This window comes from Mesoplodon bidens (assembly GCF_964165515.1).
Source record: "Mesoplodon bidens genome assembly, chromosome: 3".
NCBI lineage: Eukaryota > Metazoa > Chordata > Mammalia > Artiodactyla > Ziphiidae > Mesoplodon > Mesoplodon bidens.
Genome location: NC_138178.1, coordinates 98,750,622 through 98,772,934, shown reverse-complemented (window position 1 = coordinate 98,772,934; position 22,313 = coordinate 98,750,622).

Genomic DNA, 22,313 nt, shown 5'->3' with positions numbered 1-22,313 from the left:
AGTCTGGATGTTCAAAAATAAAATATTCCTACACCATGAAGATTTTGTTTATGTTCATAAAATTTTTCTACATGTAAAATATTAAATACCCTCCACATTAATTCCTGCTCATCCCAGAAATCATTTTCAGTGGACACAATAACTCAAGAGAACTTTTTTCCTTTGATACACATAGATAGGCTAAACCTGTTATCATGTATAGTGAATCAATGTGCCACAGTCTGGCATAAAAGAAGTAAGTACTAGGCATCACCCATTACAAGTCATCTATTTATTTTCAAATACAATGTTTGGGTTATGTTTGAAGGAGATATACGTTCACCATGTTTCCTAAGGGGAAAGCCTCAAAAGGTGATCTGAAATGAACTGGCTGCATAGCTAGTACAACAACCCAGGTTCAAAATTCTCCACTTCTAACAGGTGTGATTGATCCAGAGTTAGGGACTGTGCAGTGGTTCAACGCTCATGTTTAATCTCTGCACAGGTTTCAAGTAGCCTTAATTTTGTCTTCATTTTCTTCTGTTTCCTCATTGAGCTAATAACACTTTAGAAGATGACTCAGAAAATTATCTTTTGCATGCCCTACAGGCATAACAAAAATGCCCTTGTCTACTGAGACCTGACCCCTAATATTTTTTTAGGCAAGACCTTGAGAGAGATAGAAAATTGAGAGGGTGAAGAGGAAAATCTTCAAAAGCAGCATGCCTCTAAATTGATACCATGTAAACCTCTCCTAGCATCAGGAAACCACTGCTGGGGGTAAATGAAATGAATTCACTGGGGCATCTAATCCTATTCCTGGAACATTTAAAGGAGTTAAATGCACTGGCGAGCAAACAAACTTCAAAGCAATCATTACACCCCAGACACTGTTGCTTGTGTGGCTGAAATCTTTATGAGATTAGCCCCCCACAGGGAGAGAAGTTAAACACAGCCAGAACCACTTTGAATCTGTCGGGATGATACCCATTTACCGGCTGAGAATCAGGGCAAATGCACCTAATTCCCAGTGTAGCTCTGCCCCAGACCCAGACGTCACCCACTGAGCCTAATACTCAACTCCACTCTCTGCAGCTTTGGTTTCTCAGCTTGGAAACCATATCAGCACTGACAACAGTGGACCAGCATAAAAATGCAAAGTTCTTGTCTTCGCTGGACAAGAATTAAATGCTGGATGGCGTATATTGAACCAATATTTTTTAAAAGCCTAAGAGATTTTAGTGTTTTTTTTGTTTTTTTCAAGTATATAAAAAATGATGAGCAAAGATAGAAAATGTGTTGTTAGGGTTTTTTTCTGTCAACTTTTACTCAAGTCAAATATTCCCCCACTTTATCTTCCTTCCTTATCCTAGATCTTAAATTTATAATGCAAATATATCTCATTTGTTAACCAGTTTATGACTAAAACATCTGTTATTCTTAAACTAGAAAGATGATTTTTATTTATGTGAGAAGGGCTTTAAAAAGAGCAATATTAATTCATTCAACCAATGTTGACTTGTCTACTATAATACACAAGCAAAATTGGTATTAATTGCTGTGAAGACATAAATTGAATGGAATCATTCCATCATGGGGCTCCAGTTCAATGGTGGGTATGATAAGGTAGTCAAATCTGAGGATTCCAGGTGTGTGTTCTAGGTACACAAAGGAAGAACTAGTAGATGGTGATGGAAGCTTGACTACATTTTCTTACCCTGATCTTTTCATTCCCCTGGTTCTTAATTTCTGAAATTCCACATCTCCTGGATAAGTTTGTGTATCATTTTTCAGACTCAAATTTCTGAGATTAAAGTTATTTCTATTTGATTTGTCTTTGTCAACTCACATTGAAAAATTTATGAGAACATAAATCAGTTTTTATTATTCCCTGATCTGATGCTGCCAAATTAATTTGGTTCCCTCTGAATATCATGGCCAATATGTTTCTCCATATCCTTAAAGAGATTGTTCCTCTTGAGAACAATGCTGCCACATCCTGGGTTCAGCTCTGTGGGGAAGCAGAGTGGCCTATTCAGGTATATGTATGTGTTGCTCCTTAATTTCATGAGAGTATTTAATCCCATTACCAGCGGCACCACAGTTGAAGCATATGGCTCAGCCAAGCTAACCAGTTATCTGGACCAGGTACTTAAAAATCTCAAGCTTGGGGCTTCACTGGTGGCACAGTGGTTGAGAGTCCGCCTGCCGATGCAGGGGACACTGGTTTGTGCCCCGGTCCAGGAAGATCCCACATGCCGCGGAGCGGCTGAGCCCGTGAGCCATGGCCGCTGAGTCTGAGCGTCCGGAGCCTGTGCTCCGCAATGGGAGAGGCCGCAACAGTGAGAGTCCCGTGTACCGCAAAAAAAAAAAAAAAAAAAAAAATCTCAAGCTTAATGAAAAAGAAAAAAGAAAAACGAGAGAGAGAGAGCAGCAGAGAGACAGAGAAAGAGAGGGAGAGGGAGAGAGAGACAGGTTGGAAATAACCTTAAGAGGATACAGAGCCCATACAGTCCTTAGTATATTTTAAAATCTATTTTTCATTATGCCATTCCAGCAGGAAGCATCACCCCTCAAGCACATTTTATTAGTTCCCCAAAGATTTATTAGTTTGTTGCTGTGGGGTATAATTCTATCAGGCTATGTAGCAGAAAATTATAAGTAAACTCACTGTGAAAGTACTGTAAGGATATTGTCTCCCATGTTCCAGGTCTCTCTCTGGGAATCCACAGGAGAAATTTATCCCTGGGCCTAGAATGGGAAAAAGAATTTAGAATATTCATGAGCAATGACCTGGTTTGTTTTTTATTTCACTACACACTGTGAATTATAAAGCTGATTGAGTTTCCTTTAAGTTGGCTGCTCCAAACTTCAGAGCTACATCCATGGCCCAATTCACTCAAGAATAAAAAACTCGCAACATTTGATGCATACACTACTCGCAATTCCAATTTATTATCTTTCTAATATTCTTCTCCTTTATTCCTTCAACTATTTTAAACGTTGATTCTCTTTTGTTGGATTGGGTGTATCTTGTTAAATAATCTTAAATCTTGTGTTGAGTATAATATTTATACAAAATAAAACCAGTAATTAAATATCACCATTCTCAGAGATGGCCCTTTCCCCCTCATCCTTGGAAGACTCCAGCTTTTGTTTCCTATCTGACAATGATACTAATATTTGCCAATCCAGCAGAAAGTTTTATACAAATGAACTGGTGTAATAGGATGTTAACCTATCATAAGAGTTTGTCACATCACAGTCACAATATAGGAGATCTGCCATTGATTTTTCAGTAAACATGGCAAATAGTGAAAAATATAGTGTGTGTTCCTCAGCACTAAATTTTTCAGTGACCATTTTTCTTTTCTGTTGTTTTCTATTCTGCTGTCTTCAGGTGATATTTAACAAAATGCTCTCTTTTCTCAGTATATGAGTTTGTACTGACGTGGCTAGTAGGGCCCATACTGAAGTTGTCATCTGTTTTGCCATGAATGCATTTGTAAAGCTTGCCTTCATTTTTGAGTAAAGCATGAAAAGTAAATCAAATAGAAAAAATATATATATTGTGTCTTGGAATTAAAGAGCAAGCATGGGCCGAGCCTCCCCCAGTTCATTTAGGTTATTCAAATCTTTATAAGCCAAAGGATAGTTTCTTCACATCTCAAAAAGTGAACCTCAGAATATGGTTAAAGTGCATGGCAATTATTGGAAAGTTCTTTCCGTTTAGCCTAAGTTGTTCCTTCTGGAACTCAGGTACCTTTGCTTATTATTCTGTTCTCCTTTAACACACACACACAAAAAAATCATTATTTCTAATTTGAACCATTTGGAAGGTCAGGTGTGATGAGGTCAGGATGTAATTAGAGAAGGCCTACTCTCTCTCATAGAAGGTGGCAATTGCTTTGAAAGATTATTATAATCCACTGGTTCTCTGACGTGTAAAAGCTCAGGAACCTCATTTTGTCAGCAAGGGGAGAATTACTGGTCATGGGAAGATGTAATCAACAAAGTTCCCTGAGATTAACACATAAAACTGATTTCTCAGTGGCATGACTAATTCTCTAACTAACATCATCTCTCTGTTCCTACGTACACAGGGCATCAGAAAATGGGAATACAGGGAATCTATTCTTCGTTCAGTTGTTCCACAGATGTTGAACATCAAGGATGTAAAGAAACATAAGATACCAAGACAATAAGATGTATTCCCTGACCTTAAGAAATGTGTAGTCTACTAGGTAGACATAGGCATATAAACACGAATTTAATAATGATAGGGGCTATATTGGAAAGTCTATACTGTGAATGTTTAAAGACATTACATCAAGTCAGGCTCTGTAATAGGAAAATGTGAGCTCGTGGAAGAGGAATATTTAAAATCTGCTGCCAAAAACTTCCTCTTCTATAGAAGGTGATTGATTGGATCTGATCCTTTGTATGATTATTTTATAGTTTACCCATCAGAGAGGAATCTTCTTTCCCTGTCAATTTTTTCACCTTTATCTACATACATACTCCCACCACGTAAAGCTGTTTAAAAGACAGTTTTAAAGCCACAGTTGTTCATCTCCTCTTGCTTGATATAATTAAAAAATAAAAATCTTTAATGACTCTCTATTGTCTAGAGAATAAAATCCAAATTATCAATGTTGGGATATCATGGGAGGCCTGTATTTCCCATCTTATGTTCTTTATCTCCTTTCTGCTTACTTTATACTTTTGCTAAGTAAACTGTATACTTTATTCAGTCAATCAGTCTGTAAATATGTATTAAACTCCTACTGTGTGGCAAGTACTGTACTTACCATGGTAAACAGGAGAGAAGCCAAGAGACCATGCTTGTTCCCTCAGCCTCGAAGGTGACTCCTGTTCCATTTGATTGTTTAAAAGCTACTTAGTATTCAATGTGTAGCTCAAATTTCACTTCCTTCATTATATTGCCTGGAATCTACCCAGCTGAAAAAAATCGTAGCCTGTTACATATTCCAATCCTCAATCCCACTTACTTTCTTGTAACACTTAATTACCTTCTAGTTATTTTTGCCTTCACTTTTCTACTACTATGTAAGTCTCCTGAGAGCAGGATTTGTATAAGATTCATCTTGATTTCCTCCCAGCATTTTAAACATAGTAGCTGTACATAGAAGAAACGAACAGAACCAATTTCCTTCAGCATTTCTGGAGTTGCAAACCTAAAAATACAATGATTCAAAAAGACTTCATCACTAAGCTTTGGGCCATCTATGGCTAGAGCAGAATGTTTTTATTTTGTCAAAAAAAAAATTAACTTTGCTACTGTTCAAATATGCCATGTCATTTTGGTTTGTATTTGTATATTAAAATAAATGAAAAGGTATTCTTGTTACTTGTTTTACAGCTTCTCTTACAGAAAAGAAAATTTCTCTCTTTTTAATACCTGATATACAAATGTGTTAGTAGATCATTTCCCCTCAAAAGCCACAGTCATTTTCATGGTCCTTTTCAGTAAATCATGCTAAGTATGCATCTCATAGGAAATGTATCTTTGAACAGCTTTGGTGCTCGGTTGGCTATTGGCTTTAAAAGGGTCCCAAGATATTCATTTCTGGATAGCTTTATACCTAAAGAAATTAAAATAGAGTGTCTTAGTTTCAAGTTGACCCAAGAGAAGAAGAAAACATGACCCCTAAGGAATTGTCATTTAGGCATTTATGACCAGATCAGTGTAAATTTTACTTTAGCACCTGCTGTTCTCTTTATGTCAGCATCTTGGAAATGACAAGGCCATGCGGCTCAGTGCCCACCTTGGAAATGTGTGCCTTAAGTCCACCAGAAAACCTATATCCATGAAAGAGCCAGGACAGCATCTCCTTCTGAACATTTTTTCTAATTCCTTTATTTTCCTAGAGGTAAAACCTACTGCTTCAGACTAACTCTGTTTTCTGTGACTTCTTATAGCCTGGTTGCCCTCTTCCTTTCCTAAATTTTATATTTGATACCCTTGGTTACAAAGAATTACTTCTTTTCTTTTGTCAGATAAGCTACAAACTTGTCCTTTTAAATAAAGATTTCCAAGTCTTTCTTGCTCCGGTCCACAGGATCTGATTAATTTCACCCATTTTTCTAAGTGTTCTCCCTCAAATTAGTCTGGCAAATATGATATTCATGAGAACATTCTTGGGCTGTATGCCATGTGGGCTTGAACCCCAGTTAAATGGTAAATACTAGAAAATATGGGACATCTATATTTTATATTCTCATTGACTAACTGCAGGCATGTTTTAAAATGTCCAAATGATGATTTTAATCCCACGAAGAATGTAACTTGTCCGGTTTACTTAGAAAAAAAAATTGGTTATCTTACAAAAACCTTAACCAATGATGAAGCTCATAGATGTTGGCATTACCCACCTAGAAAAGAGAATGAGGTAGCCTTTAAAATGAGAAAGAACTTCTCTTTTTCTCTCTTTTTAAAAAATTTTTATTATGAGAGGCATTTCAGGAAGAGTGGCTTTAAATATCAACTTAGCCCTTCTTGCTGAATTAGGTAATACGGAATTCAGTGAGAATAGAGTTTTTGGAAAGAGTAACTGTAGTTCTAACAGGATTTTATTCCAAGAATTTGAATACTTAAAAGACTAGACACCTACATCCACAAAGAGTAGTTGCCAATTATCTGGTGAGTTGAACAGCTAGTTATCTGCTGAATTTAGCCAATTGGGAAAAAAAAAAATTCTAGCCTCAAACTCCTACTTGCTCTTCAATTGTAGATTACTTTTACCTGAAATATCTGACTAATTAATTCAGTTCTGCACTTCATTTTGCCTGTGTGGACAGAGGGTGAATGTCGCATTCTGATCCAATTCTCAGAAGTAGGGAGGCATTGGGAGGGCATCGTTTACGTTAGAGTTTCTCAGAATGAATATAGAATTAGACCAACTTGCACATTCAAACAATTTTTGATTACTTAGGAAAACAGAGGTAAAACCCTGGCATGGGTTACCCTAAACCACAGACATTTGACAGAGAATCAAATTAGGCACCAACTCAACTGTTATGAAAATTTCCATTTAAAAGGAGAGTTGTGTTGAATATATTTGTGCACCAGCTCTGACACTTCTGTAAATGATTTTAACATCTCAAAGCCGAGATGAAAGTATTATAATTGCTGAGAAATAGAAATATCACCAGCAAACATAAGAGGATTCTTTTATTACTCTTAGTAGTAGAGAAATAGGTCTAAACATTTCAAAGTGTTGGTGAGACTGATGCAAGACCATAAATAAACATGTGAAAGCAACGACTACAAATTCCTCTCTTCTTACTTCCTTTGCTCAATCCAGATGTAAATTCAAATTATAGAACAATAAAATACTTAAAGGAGTATTAACGAAGTCAAGCGGCAGAAAACTGAGCCAAGAAATAAACCAGATAATTCATTTCTGAATAAACAGAAATTTTTCAAGAAGTTTTTTAGGAAAAATCATGATACACAGGAAGAAAAAAAACCCCAAACCTTTAAATAGTCATTGTTTTTAACTCCAAGCTAGTGTGTAATTTCCCCCATGAAATTCAATAAAGCACAGTAAGCCTTTCAAAACCTTTAATAATCCTATAAAGACAGGGTTAAAATAATTTATAAAGCAGTGGGAATCCTTTTCAAGGATAGCCACTTATATCAACAACAACCACAAAAAGATATTGCTGTTGCTTTGCACTTCAGTGACCTCACTTCGTTTGGACTACAATGTACAGAGAACCAAAAAAATCTTTTATGATGTGGATGTTAAAATGGTTCGTTGACTCACCTGGGGCCAAACCACTGTCTGAAACAACCCAACCAACAGTCAAATTTCTGCCTCAGAAAATTAAAAATTATATATTACTATAGACCTTTGGTATGTAAAGAGCTATAGCACCAGCTAGTAAAGAAAAAGGCAAATACCACTCAACAGCAAAGTTAATCTCACCTCAAACCAGCCAAGCTGCATTAGAAAAATGCCTACATATTTAGCTAGGGGTTATGAACATCATGTTATTCTCCAGCAAAAACACCCACAGTATATTCTAACATTCCACCCCATCCACACATTAACCATAAAAAATATAAAAGAGATTATATACAGTCTGTTGCTTGGCAGGACCTAGCAAATTCTCTCCACTTTTAAGTATAAGCAAAGCAAACAACAAACTAGCTAAGGATTATATTTTTAAAAATCTATAACATAAAAGAAAGGAAAAACTGATCTAATGAGGTAGAGGGAATGAAATCTACAAAAATTATTTTTAAAATAAAATAAATAAGAAAAATTAAGAGTATATTCATTTCAGAATGCATTACTTTGTGTTCTCAATAAAATATCAGAAAATATAAACTCTATCAAACCAGATAAGATGAAAGAGAGTGTTATTAAAAGATAAAGTACACAGCAAACCAGCTGCATTAGGAATGAAGATTGTGGCATCATTTCAGTTTTCCTTCACTTCTATCATTCACATTAAAAAAATAAATAAAAAGATGAAAACAACAGTCTTTATCCTTATAAAACCAGGACACAGTCACAATCCCAGGCCTCAGGTTATAAAAAATAGCTGCCAAATATATTGAATTTAGGATGAAATAAAAGAAGGTTCTTGGGAGCATGCACAAAATTCTACAGTTTTCTTAGGATACAGTGTTTCTTTAAGGTTCTAGATGCCAAATCAATGAAATGTCCAAGGCCCAGCCAGCTATCTTTTAATTAGAATAGATCTGATGGTGTGGGCAAAACAAGTTTGTCCAAACAATGCTTTTTCACATCATAAATTGTAAAGTGAAAGCAAGGCAAAAGGGAAAGACTTCAGATAAGCCATCTACCTGCTTCCTCCAAAGATGGCTTATCTGAGCCTAATATTAGGCTCAGTTTTAAAAAATATTTTTATATATATATAAATATTTTAATTTATATATTTATTTATATATTTTAAATATATTTTAAAACATTTTAAAAAAATAGTTTACACATCACTCCTATCTTACAGGACAGATTTCTATGCCTCATCAGAGTAGAAGGTTCATGGTGAATTTTCACTTCGTTTCATGATTTAACCTATATTTCTCTCATTTTCATTAGCTGCCTCCAAGTTGATTGCTCCTTTTTTTATCATCAAGGTAAAAGATGCAATCAACTTGGAGGTAGCTAATGAAAATGAGAGAAATATAGGCTAAATCATGAAATGAAGTGAATTAAAATTATAAAATTCACCAAAAATCAACATATAAACCAAAAGTAATTTTAATATAAATAACAACAGGACTATTGGATGGAAAAGGGGTACCTGGTAGCAGTCAAAAAACTTTGGTGGGGCTCAGGGAGAGCATCTAAGCAGAGTATGCATACAAAATAAGGAACATATTCTAAAGCTACAGAAATTAAAACAGATACTTATCTAGCCTTACCCCAAGACTTTTTTTTTTGGTCACATTGCGTGGCTTGTGGGATCTTAGTTCCCCAACTAGGGATCGAACCCGGGCCGTCGGCAGTGAGAGCGCAGAGCCCTAACCACTGGACTGCCAGAGAATGCCCCGAGATTATTTTTTTAAATAGTATTCTAGTACTGTTACAGTTCCATGTTTTTACTTGTATAATTTGATTCCATCTGAACTATGTAGCAGATCTACTGAAATACATAGCATATCTATTGAAGAGACTAGAGAGTTTAGAAACAGAAATACATTATTCAATGTTAGTTTATAATTAATGTGACATTTTAAATCAGAGCAGTGGAGGAAGAGTAATTACATAATAAATGATGTTGAAAGGTCCAGTTTGTCATCACAAAAAACATACAATCTATATCTAACTCTTTACACTAATATAAATTTCAGATGGAATCAAGTAATAGAAGTAAAAAATGAAACTGTAACAGCACTAGAACATTATTTTTAAAAAATAGTCTTGGGATAAGACTGCTTTAAGCAAGTCACAAAGCTTAGGAAACATACAAAAAAATACCACATTTTATTTGATGAAAAAATTAATATAATAAGCTCTTACACATTAATAAGAAAAATGTGAACATAATGGACATGAACCAAAAACAATGAATTAGAAATTTATGAAAATTGCTCAAACTCTCTTCCTTAAAATTAAGGAAATAAATAAAACTGGATAGTGTTTTCCAAATTCATTTTAGGAAAAGAAAGTATGTTTAATAATATACAATGCTGGCAAATAACAGGGATAAAAGGCTTGTTCAAAGGCCATTGCCAGAAATGAAAATTGTCATAAATTCGTAGGAGGGCAACTGACACCATCTATATAAATTTAAAGTACACATTAGCTTTTGACGCATCAATTCACTTCTAGAAATCATTTTATAGTTATCATCTGTGGAAAGTGAAAAACCAATGTACAAGGATGTTCATTGCAGCACTGTTTATAATAGCAAAAGACTAGACACAATCCAAATGTTCATTCTTAAGGAATGACTAAATAATTATAAATGACTAAAAATAGTAGTATACAGTATTCAAAAAGAATGTGGCAGATTTATATATGTGAAGTTACATTATGCTAATATACCATACCCTTAGTACTATATGAAAGTTTTACCACATGCAAGTATTATTTTTAGTTTTTTAAAATATTAATTAAAATGTGCAAGTGAAAAAAAAATGTGCAAATGAAAATAGCTGGGTTACATATAAACATATCCAGGGGGAAAAAAAAGAATCCAATGGTAAGATTAGCATTCACATATGAGACAGGAAAGGGAGAGGAATAGGTCAAAGAGATGAATATGATAAAGGACAGTAGCAGAGATACACTCAATTACATGTTGTCCCTTAAGGCAGTGGCAGGGAGGCAACAGACACAAACATAATATAATGTTAGAAATTATAATTTATTATTTCATCAAATCTGAGATTCTATTTGAGTCTAAATCATACCATTATTTTCAAGTGTACTACAAAAGAAAAAATGCTGCCAATTATACTATCATATAATCCTTTCTAATCATTGATTGGAATGTGTATCCCAATTTCTGAGACGTTGAAACTATTTTAAAAAGTACACCTTGGGCTTCCCTGGCGGCGCAGTGGTTGAGAGTCCGCTTGCCGATGCAGGGGACACAGGTTCGTGCCCCGGTCCGGGAGGATCCCAGCGGAGCGGCTGGGCCTGTGAGCCATGGCTGCTGAGCCTGCGCATCTGGAGCCTGTGCTCCGCAACGGGAGAGGCCACAACAGTGAGAGGTCCGCGTACTGCAAAAAAAAAAAAAAAAAAAAAAGTACATCTTATAATTGATGAAATATTGTATATGAAAAAATAGCCAGTACCTAGAAATATCTTGGCAGCACTTTTGAATTTCAAGGGTAAATACAAAATTCTCTCAGTGAACAGGAAAGAAAAAAATTATAAAGAAATAAAAATTAGACCAACCTTAGCTTTCCTCTTAATATTGTGTGCCAGAAGATACTGGATTAATCTTGAGAGTTTTGAGTAGGAAAGGATGAGATCCAAGAATTCCATGGTCTGCCAACATATTTCTTCTTGTACAAAAGCAATGAAAAAATATTCTCAAATAGAAGGCTATTACTATGTTCCAGAAAAACTTACTCAAAAAACATTCTCCTGATAATCACACAGTGAATCGAAGAAACACAAGTCAGAGTATAAAGGACTATAGTGATTATTAATTTCACTAAATCAGAACTATATTTACAAATTCATTAAACAAAAATTAAATGTAAAATAAGTAATTTTGAAAGATTTCATATATAATGCCAGGAATACTTATATAGTAATTAATAATAATTTCAAAATAATCTGAACCTCTTACATCAGATTATATCAGCAACATAGTATTGGGGAAGCAGGAAAAAACAAGCCACATTCACTATCTTGAGTAAGAAAAATTGTCCAATATCACTTGTTTCACAGTCTTAAAAATTAGTTTTCATACTTAAAATTATAAAGTAGGAAACAAGTTGACCCACAATGTCATAAAATATATATGTTAACATTTAAAAATAAATAATTAAAATAATAAATGCATAAAGATTTATCTTTTCAGACAATACAGACAAGAAGAAGATGGAAAGTAAACCTTATTACCTGCTTGAGACACACACACACACACACACACACACACACACACACCCCTTAAAAAATGTTGGGCTTCCCTGATGGCACAGTGGTTAAGAATCCGCCTGCCAATGCAGGGGACATGGGTTCGAGCCCTGGTCTGGGAAGATCCCACATGCCACGGAGCAACTAAGCCCGTGAGCCACAACTACTGAGCCTGTGTGCTGCAACTAATGAAGCCCACGTGTCTAGAGCCCGTGCTCTACAACAAGAGAAGCCACCACAATGAGAAGCCTGAGCACTGAAACAAAGAGTAGCCCCTGCTTGCTGCAACTAGAGAAAGCCCGTGCGCAGCAACGAAGACCCAATGGCAGCCAAAATAAATAAATAAATAAAATAGAATAAAATAAATAAATATGTTTATACTAAAGGGATATAGAAGGATAATATATAACATAATATATATTATCTATATGGGTACATCAGATTTTACTGCTCAAAAGTTGTTTCTGCTTACTCAGCATCTTTTGTGCCCCTTCTGGTAACAGATTTGCTTTTCCCAGTGGACAATCAATTCCATGCGGTCTCGGGGGAATGGGAAAGCTAGCCTTGTCTCCTTCCATGTCACAGGACTGAACATAAGACACGCACAGAACTAACTTTCCTCCACGAAAGTTAAGACTGCTGAAAGAGAAGACTCTCTCCTCACCTGAAATTGTGAGCAATTAAGACCTGAAGAAACCTGGAGATGTTGGTCATCTTTTCTGCCATTTGTCAAGATCTTTCCTCTAGTATTGAGAGTTAGCTAACTGCTAACAAACAGGTCAAAAAACCAATAATAGCCCACACACAATAGAAGTTTATTTGTTGCTCACATAAAAGTTGAAGATGGTTCCAGTGTGGAGAGGGATGGTGGGGAGAAGTCTAATCCAAACAGCAATTCAGGGACCCAGGTTGTCAAAGGTCTTGCTGCCTTCAGCAACAGGCTTTCAGGGATACCTGGGCATGGAGGATGACGTACAGAAGGTTTGGGGGATGCAGGCCTAGAAGTGGCTTCCATCATTTTTGTTCACATTCTATTGACTAGAACTCAGTCATATGGCCACACCAAGCTGCAAGGAAGACTGAGAAACACAGTCCAGCTATACAACCAGGTTTTGGTGAGCAAACAACAGCCTCTGCCATGGTCTTCCTTTCAGCAGATACTGCTTCCTGCTAAAGTCCAGGATTCCTCCATGTCGCACAGACCTTTCTTAAGCTCGGGTAACCCTTAACTCCAACCCAACATTTAAAGGTAAAGCAAGGATAAGATGACAGTAATGTAAGAATGTAGCTGGAATTGTCTGCATACTTGGTTGATGAACCTTGGCTTTGTTTTAAATTCTCCAAATTTGTTAAATGTCCTATGTCTCCTTAGTTAGGATGTATTCTCTCACACCACTCCTAAGAGGTTATCCTTGAGTTTTAAATCATCTCCCCAGTTCAATTCAAAGTCCTGAAGCCAAGAACTCAGTATTTCAAGAATTTTTAAATGAGCAATATTAAATAGTTATATATTTTGGCCCACATACTAGGCACTTACGGTAGGAACTTCCTGGGGCTTCTTAATACAGCTCTCCCCACGTTTTCTCTTTTTTTCAGAGATCTTTGTATCACTGATTTTAACTCTTGCCTACCAGTAATGCTGAGTCTCCTTTTGGAGGAGGAGAATGAACTCTGAGATTTATGAATTTTTCACATCAGTGTTCACATTTTCTCCTGGTCAAAATAAATCAATATGGGGAAATCCTAAATTTTTCCTTCTTCTGCTATGATCTTTTGCTCCTAAGTAATAGTTTTGCAGGGGAGGAAAAATAATTTTCCCTCTACCCTTCTGAGTTATTGGCTGAGACCCCCTATAATAAAAGACAGATTAACAAGAGAACAAACAGAAGTTTATTAACATGTATACCTCATATTACATGGGAGATACTAGGAGAACTGAGTAAAACTCCCTGAAATAGCCTGAGCCAACATCTTAAATACTATCTTCAGCTAAAGACAAAAAAAGATGCTGGAGTAGGGGACAGGCAAGTCACAAAAGGTGTGAAGAGGAAATGTCTGAGATGCGATGTCATGTAGCTAATTAAAACTATGCTTTCAAAGACTATTTAATAATGTGAAAAAAAGACATAATGCTATTGTGACAGCATGATCCCAGTCATTAAGCCATATGAAAGCCTGGAAGAAAATAAAACTAATATTAAACATAGTTGCCTTTTAGTTTTAGAATTATTGATGGTTTTCATTTTTTCTTTTTTACTTTACTTACATTTCTCAAATTTTCTATATGTTATAACGTATCTTAAAAATAAAAATAAATGAATCCTGGGCTTCCCTGGTGGTGCAGTGGTTAAGAATCCGCCTGCCAATGCAGGGGACATAGGTTCGAGCCCTGGTCCAGGAAGATCCCACATGCCGTGGAGCAACTAAGTCCATGTGCCACAACTACTGAGCCTACGTGTCACAATTACGGAAGCCCACACACCTAGAGCCCGTGCTTCACAATAAGAGAAGCCACCACAATGAGAAGCCTGCATACTGCAACGAAGAGTAGCCCCTGCTCGCCGCAACTAGAGAAAGCCCACGCGCAGAAACAAAGACCCAACGTAGACAAAAATAAATAAATAAATAAAATTTTAAAATAATAATAATCAAATAAATGAATACCAACCATTGCTCAGTTCCCTCAGGTCTAAAAAAGTTATCATTACTTAATTAATTCATTCTGCATAATTCTCGGGAAAGACATGAAATAAAATTAATCAGTTCATCTGTGGATAGACTGTGTTATTTCTAGTGCCCAGAGGATTTTCCTGAGCTCTGTTTACACTTGTGTTATGGGGAAGGGAAGAGGGAAAGAAAATGCAGCATGAGAACAGGGTGAGGCATGTTCAAATCCATTGCTCACAGCAGGGAAAAACAATTGCTTCCTCTCCTGTTTCCAGTGACCTAGCGTGTGTGCAGGTCACAGTGTCAGAAAAAGTATCCAAAATTGCCTTCAACATGGCTTCCCTGTTATTTTTATGTTAGTAAATGCCTAGTCCAAAGGACTTTCTGATAAAATGTAAGGCCTTGTACTGCCCTGGTTGTCTTGGGCTAAGAAGGCTTCAAATAGACATCTGCTTATGTTATGAGAAATGAAGGTTCATAATAAGAGTCTATGGACACCTACAACTACCCTAAGCCCTCAGAATGATTGTGTCATTAATTTCTAAGTACATTACAAAACTCTTTAAAATAATTCTCTGATTTTCAAACGCTGTAGACGGGGAGAACTCTTTTGTAAATACCTACTACGGCTTCTTTGCAAGGAAAATAATTTGCATATTCTTCTTCCCAGATTGATTGTTTACTGCTTCTATCAACTGCAATCATGAAAGCTTTCAGTGTAGGTGCTGAGAACAAAGATGGAAATAGGTGAATTTAAATGCTTGTTTATAAAGATGTTTGAAGGGCTTAATTTTTATCTGGCCATTCAAATAGGATTAAAGGGATTAACTTGAATAATAAAGGCACATTATAAATACGTATGTTGTCTCTAATTAATAGGTTCAGATATGAGTATAAGCTATGTCAAATTATTACAGAATAGCCTATGATTACATTATTTTTAAATAATGAAAAGAAAACCCATGAGTCATTAATAAAAGAGATGACTTTGGAATAAGGAAAACTCATTCAGCAAATATAATACATTGCAAGACACATTTCCTATTTATATGTACAGTTAATAACATCTATTATGCAGTCTTAGTCCTAGAAGCCTGTGTTTGTTGAGAGAAATACTTTAAAACAGAAGCTTAAGTACATAGTACTCAAGTTTCTCTGGCAACCTCAAAAGGGAGAAACTCATTTGTGCTTTAATGAACATTTTGAAAGGGAAAAGTAAGTTCTCAAGTTCAGAACTCTACAAGTTAGAGAAAGGAGAACACAGAAGGAAGAAAATGTTAGATCATATTTGTTTTTTCAGTATATGAAAAAAGAAGCAGCTGTAAAGGGAGAAAACTGATGATAGATAGATAGATAGACATAGATATAAATAGATACAGAGATACATAGATATACACTACAAAAGCCTTGGGTTTTTATTCCAGAGTTTTGCCTCTGAGAATTACTCAGGCACATTACAAATGGAAATATTTACTCTCAAGGGAAAGAATCCCTTTCACCTCTCTTTAGCCAGATTACTCCCTAAACACTATAACTATCACATTTTGAAGAAAATCACTGAAGAAACTTAGTGACCCATTCTAAGGAGCCAATGGGTAATAACAGCTTTCGCAAAATGGTTTTGACCTGACTCATGATTCTAACCAAAAATTCCACAGATTAGTATTAAAAATGACTATCAATTATTTGTGCATGTGGGCTACAGGAGATATAAACCTGGTATTGTCCAATTTAATTTGGAGTTCTTAGAAGTGGACAGATAGGTTTTATCCTCTGGGACAATGCATTTTATAAGGTAAAGAGATGTCAGACACCATTAAATTCCCTCATTTAAGAAAATAAATGCAAAGATCCTGACAGCTCATAAATGGCAGCCAAGCTCTAACTTCCAGTCTCTGGATCCATCAGTGTTTCACTAACTAGTGTCTTTACCTAACAAGGAAATCAACAAATTTTTGAAGGAGGAGTATTTATCTTAAGGACAATTTGCTAGAACTTACCAGAACTGTGTTTAAGGCCAGCTTTAGGCAAATCTGAGAACAAAATCAAAATTGGTCTTTGGGGCTTCCCTGGTGGCACAGTGGTTGAGAGTCCGCCTGCTGATGCAGGGGACACAGGTTCGTGCCCCGGTCCAGGAAGATCCCACATGCCACGGAGCGGCTGGGCCCGTGAGCCATGGCCACTGATCCTGTGCATCCGGAGCCTGTACTCCGCAACGGGAGAGGTCACAGCAGTGAGAGGCCCGCGTACCGCAAAAAAAAAAAAAAAATTGGTCTTTGCTTTTTCCCCCTGTGGGGCCCCCTGCCTGAATGTATTAGCCCTTGTCCCAGTGAGAACCCCTTATGTCAACCCACAGCACTCTCATGCCACACCTACACCCACCAGCACCTGTTTTCTCCCTCCTTACCTCTTCATTTTTAATAAATTAACTTGCACAATGCTGTTGTGCAGGAGTATTCTCTTTTTAAACTTGGACTCCTGAAAGCACAGTATCAAACGAATGACTCCCTCCTTTCATCTCCTTTTTCTTCATTCTTTCTTTTTTGTTTTCAACCAGGGATGAAACCAAAAGCATCTACTCACTTCTGTCACATACCAAACAAGAAAACTAGGTGACTACTGTTTGCTTCTTATGTTTAATGTAGAATAGTTTTAAGCTACTGACAGTGTCTTTGGTTACTTTGATAAAACTACATTTATGAGAATGTTCTACAGACCAACTGCCAATACCTGCCCCCAAATCTCCGGGATGCTAAAATCATCAGCAACTTTCTGACTATGCCTCAATATCACAATACCTAAAATAAAATGGGAACCATAGGTCTACTTTCTTCCTTTCCCAGTATTTTGCCTAATTCTTCTACTTCTTTAGCACATGCTGATTTATATATTTCTCTTAAAGTGATGACACCTCCTGGCCCTTTCTCCCAGGAAATGGCTCTTGAAGTCACTGATTAAAATGGAATGCAAGGAAAGATGGAACATGACTGTCATTGTGGTTCTGAATTCCTAGTATGGTTTTCATACATGATGCTACACTTGAAGACACCAGGTATACCTCCATTATTGCAGCAGAAATCAAAAGGAAAACCAGATCATCGTTTAACACTATGGCATTCGACTTTCAATTTCTCATCTTGGGCTCTCATGGTTGCCTTATTTAAAGCCCTTCTCTTTGCCAACACTTCTTTTGAACTCTGAGAGATACATCCATCACGATATGAGATTGGATCTGCAGCCCGAGGTACTGGAATAATAATCAGAGGTGTATGTATAAACTGAAAGCCTCTGCATTTCTCCAAAACATCCCCCGTTGTAGGAATGCTAAAATAATGCTAATGCAAGAAAAGATATTCCAGTGTCATTTTAGATTTCAGGCGTTGCACATTTGTGCCCATGATTATGTCAAAATATACACATAAGCATCATTTGAGAGAGAATTTATTATAAAAGAAAATATTAAAAAACCAAAGCTAGCCTGACCTTGTTTTATTTTATTTTTTTTAAATCAGTGCTTGAACTAGAGTTTAATAAATTTGTCCAGCTTAACAAGAAATTGTGCTGGGGCTTCCCTGGTGGCGCAGTGGTTGAGAATCTGCCTGCCAATGCAGGCGACACGGGTTCGAGCCCTGGTCTGGGAAGATCCCACATGCCGCGGAGCAACTGGGCCCGTGAGCCACAACTACTGAGCCTGCGCGTGTGGAGCCTGTGCTCCGCAACAAGAGAGGCCGCGATAGTGAGAGGCCCGTGCACCGCGATGAAGAGTGGCCCCCGCTCGCCGCAACTGGAGAAAGCTCTCGCACAGAGACGAAGACCCATCACAGCCATAAATAAATAAATAAATTTAAATTCATTCTATAAAAAAAAAAAAAAAGAAATTGTGCTGGTCTGAGCATAAAAAATAAAACTGGTAAGCCTACTCATGTGGAGTCAAAAGAAGAGAACATAAAAGAAACATAAAACATCTCCCTTCTGGCATAAAAAAATGCATTGATTGTTTTAAAAATCAAATCTACTTTTATATAATATTACGTTTTCTGTAAAAAATAAAAAATTGAGGGCTTCCCTGGTGGCACAGGGGTTGGGAGTCCGCCTGCCAATGCAGGGGACACAGGTTCGTGCCCCAGTCTGGGAAGATCCCACATGCCGCGGAGTGGCTGGGCCCATGAGCCATGGCCACTGAGCCTGAGCGTCCGGAGCCTGTGCTCCGCAACGGGACAGGCCACAACAGTGAGAGGCCCATGTACGGCAAAAAAAAAAAAATTGAAAGTTTCAGAAGCAAAGAGATTCACATTTAATGCTGGGGATACCTACCTAGGGGGAAAAAAGGGAAAAGTATAATAACTGATATTTGTAGAGGTTTTTTAGGTCTGGGGGTCAGATCCATCCAGACATGAATGAAAGAGACAAGAATTGATGAATGTTTATCCTTTCAGGTTTTTTATAGCCTTGTGAATTTTACTCACTTCTCTTACGCCTAGACTTGTGTGCCGAGGAAACAAATCAACTTTTTTCAGTGATTCACCAAATCATTTATTTTAAACCAAGTAGAAGCAATTGATTTCAATTTTGCTTTGTGGACCCAAAGATCTATAGGACTAGGGTAGCATTTCTACTTAGCTTTTTCTCTGCTTTTGAAATGCAGTATTCAATGAATTCAGTATTCCCAGTTTCCTTCTACCAGAACTGAACAACATAGGCATAAATTGATTCTCCTTTGCTATTTTTTGTTTCTTTTTATGTCTGTTTGTCTACTATAGCTAGTAGATGCTCTTTGGCCCATACTTCTAGAGGTACGGCATAAAGCTATATGGGTATGACAGCTCAAAAATGGCTAAGAGATCAGTTACAAAAACTTGCTAATTTCAGGAAAGGACTTCTAGTTACTTAATTCATAGCCTTTCCTTAGAATGTACTTGATGAAACATTATGGTAAAGATGAGATACTCATAGTCTCCAAGACTTCATTTATTTCTAAACGGTCCTCTAAGGCATACATCTGAGATGTAAAGGTTCAAAATCTGTAAGTGGGAAGTTCATTAAGCAAAAGTGAGTTGAAACTGGAGGGGAAATCCTCAGTCTAATTTTCTCCATCTCTGGCCCTCTTTAAGCTCAGCTGGACTTATTCTTCCTTTTCAGAAGAAAGAAAAAAATAGCCAACAGGTAAAAAGACCAGATTGTAGTTTCCAATATTCAGCCTAGTGGGAATTTTTCGCTTTAAGTTATAAATTCCAGAAAATAGGAGTTTTTAAGGGAAACGGTGACAGAAACTTAATTATGCCATTGCAAAGGGCAATGCTGCAATAAAAAGAAACTGCCCCTAAGATGAAATGCTTAATCTCTGAGTGAAATCTGGCCTAATCACTCAAGAGGAAAGTGGTGCAATAACTCAGGTCCTCACTGACAACAGAATGCTGTGTGTATTTTATGAAATTCACTGTCATCTTCCATTCCTTCCTTTCTGACGAAGGCTCACTTCACTCTGGACCAAGTAGAAAAGAAAGGTCATAAAGAACCAAGCAATGTCAAGTTACTTTTTGGCAAAATCTGTTTTCCAACATATGTATCAAAGAAACAGTGAAGCTGGAAAGGACCAAGGGGGGTTTTCTGGTCCAGTCTTTCTGTGTCTGCAGATAAATCGTAAGTCACCTAAGACAGAGTGGGAAGGTAACCCACTGCTCACTTCTCCAGCTGAAGGAGGGAGAATTCATATCCTTCCTTAAAAACTCTGTGCTAGTTTAAAAGTTACGAAGTTTGTTATGTAAAACTCAATTCTTATTTGCAACAAATTTGACCTCCTTAGCCTCACACCATTGTCTGTAAACATGAAGTGTCCTCTATAAACATACTTCGAACACTTGGAGGAATTTATAAAGCCAATCCTTAGCTTTCTCTATCTGTCAAACAATTCAAAGTCTCCTAGTATTTTTTGGCAGCGTGAAGGGTCAATTTCCCAATCTTTTTGTTTTAGTTTGTTTTTATTTTTCCCTGAAATCTTCTTGGTATTTCCACATTTCTCTTATTATGCATATTCATCATTATAACCCAAACAGCTTACACAGTGCCTAGTCCATAGCAGGCATCTAGTAATTGTTTGTTTGTTAGTTTGTCTTTCTGCGGTACGCGGGCCTCTCACTGTTGTGGCCTCTCCCGTTGCGGAGCACAGACTCCGGATGCGCAGGCTCAGCGGCCATGGCTCACGGACCCAGCCGCTCCACGGCATGTGGGATCCTCCCGGACCGGGTCACGAACCTGTGTCCCCTGCATTGGCAGGCGGACTCTAAACCACTGCACCACCAGGGAAGCCCTAGTAATAGTTTCTGATGAATAAATGTCAAGGGCTACGTGATAGATGCTCCAGTATGCATTAAACAGCAAACCAACTAAGGAACAACAAGAAAAAGGATTTTTTGGGTTTGTTTGTTTGTTTGTTTGCATTCCAAATAGCCATCTCTCCAGCTTCAGTTTCCTTAATTTAATCTGTCTAAAATACAATTAATTCACTGTCTTTCTTGGTTTAAATATTACACTGATACACGCAAACTATGCATCTGTCTGGCAGCAGGGTTATGACACGAAGAAGTCACATCTTATATCCAACAAAGCAATATTTTCAGAAAGCATATAAATTAGCAATGGTCATCGTTTTACTCATAGGAAAGCAAAGCTGAACAGATGTAAAGCAATGCATTCATAGATGGATATGGTATGCATCCCATTCTTACTTAAATCTGGGTCCTAGGACTCTGAATATTTGCAGCAGTTTGCTAGGACTCCAAAGTCATGGCTGTGATAGTTCTGGCTATTCAGCTCCACACACCTATTGATACCAAAGAGTCACTTAAGAAACTCCTGCAAGACAAGACATAACCCACCATGTTTCAGATTCATACTGGAAAAGAAATAGAGGAAACAGGAAACAGAGAGGAAGTCAGGGACACCGTACTGAACTAAGACTTGCTCCTGATGGCTGTTTTCCCATTTCCTTCCCACAGATATAGAGTCTCCTGGATTTCTATTGTCTTATAAAGGAAAAGAACTTTCTGAGTCCACAGTGTGCTTTCTAACCAAGCACCAGAACTGACCAAGCTTCTCAGGATTTCTCCAGAAGAAAACCTGCCAGTGCTCTCAACAGAGGTAGTTATCCCTCTGGCTAGCATTTGGGGAAACAAGACTATATTAGGATCATCTATGGTCTGTCACCTATGGGTGCAACTTACAAATGAAAGATACAAAATTCTTTTTCTGTATGAATCTGAGACATTGAATAATTCGGGAAGGAAAAACACCAAGAAGGTAAACCTCAGTCAGTTGACTACATGATTATGCACATCAACATGGCATTTTGCCTGATTTTACAGTTAGGAGCATTAGTTTTTATGCTCATGTGACTCGTATAGGATTTTACTTAGATATATTTTTATTTGTTATCTTTTGAATTTCCTTTTGCATTCTTCTCTGGAAACAGTGAAAGGGTAGTTTATTTTCAAATCCTAGCCAAGCACTGGCACCAGGAAGGAAAGAAGAAAGGAAGGGAGAAAGGGAGGGGAGGAGGGAGGGAGAGAAGGA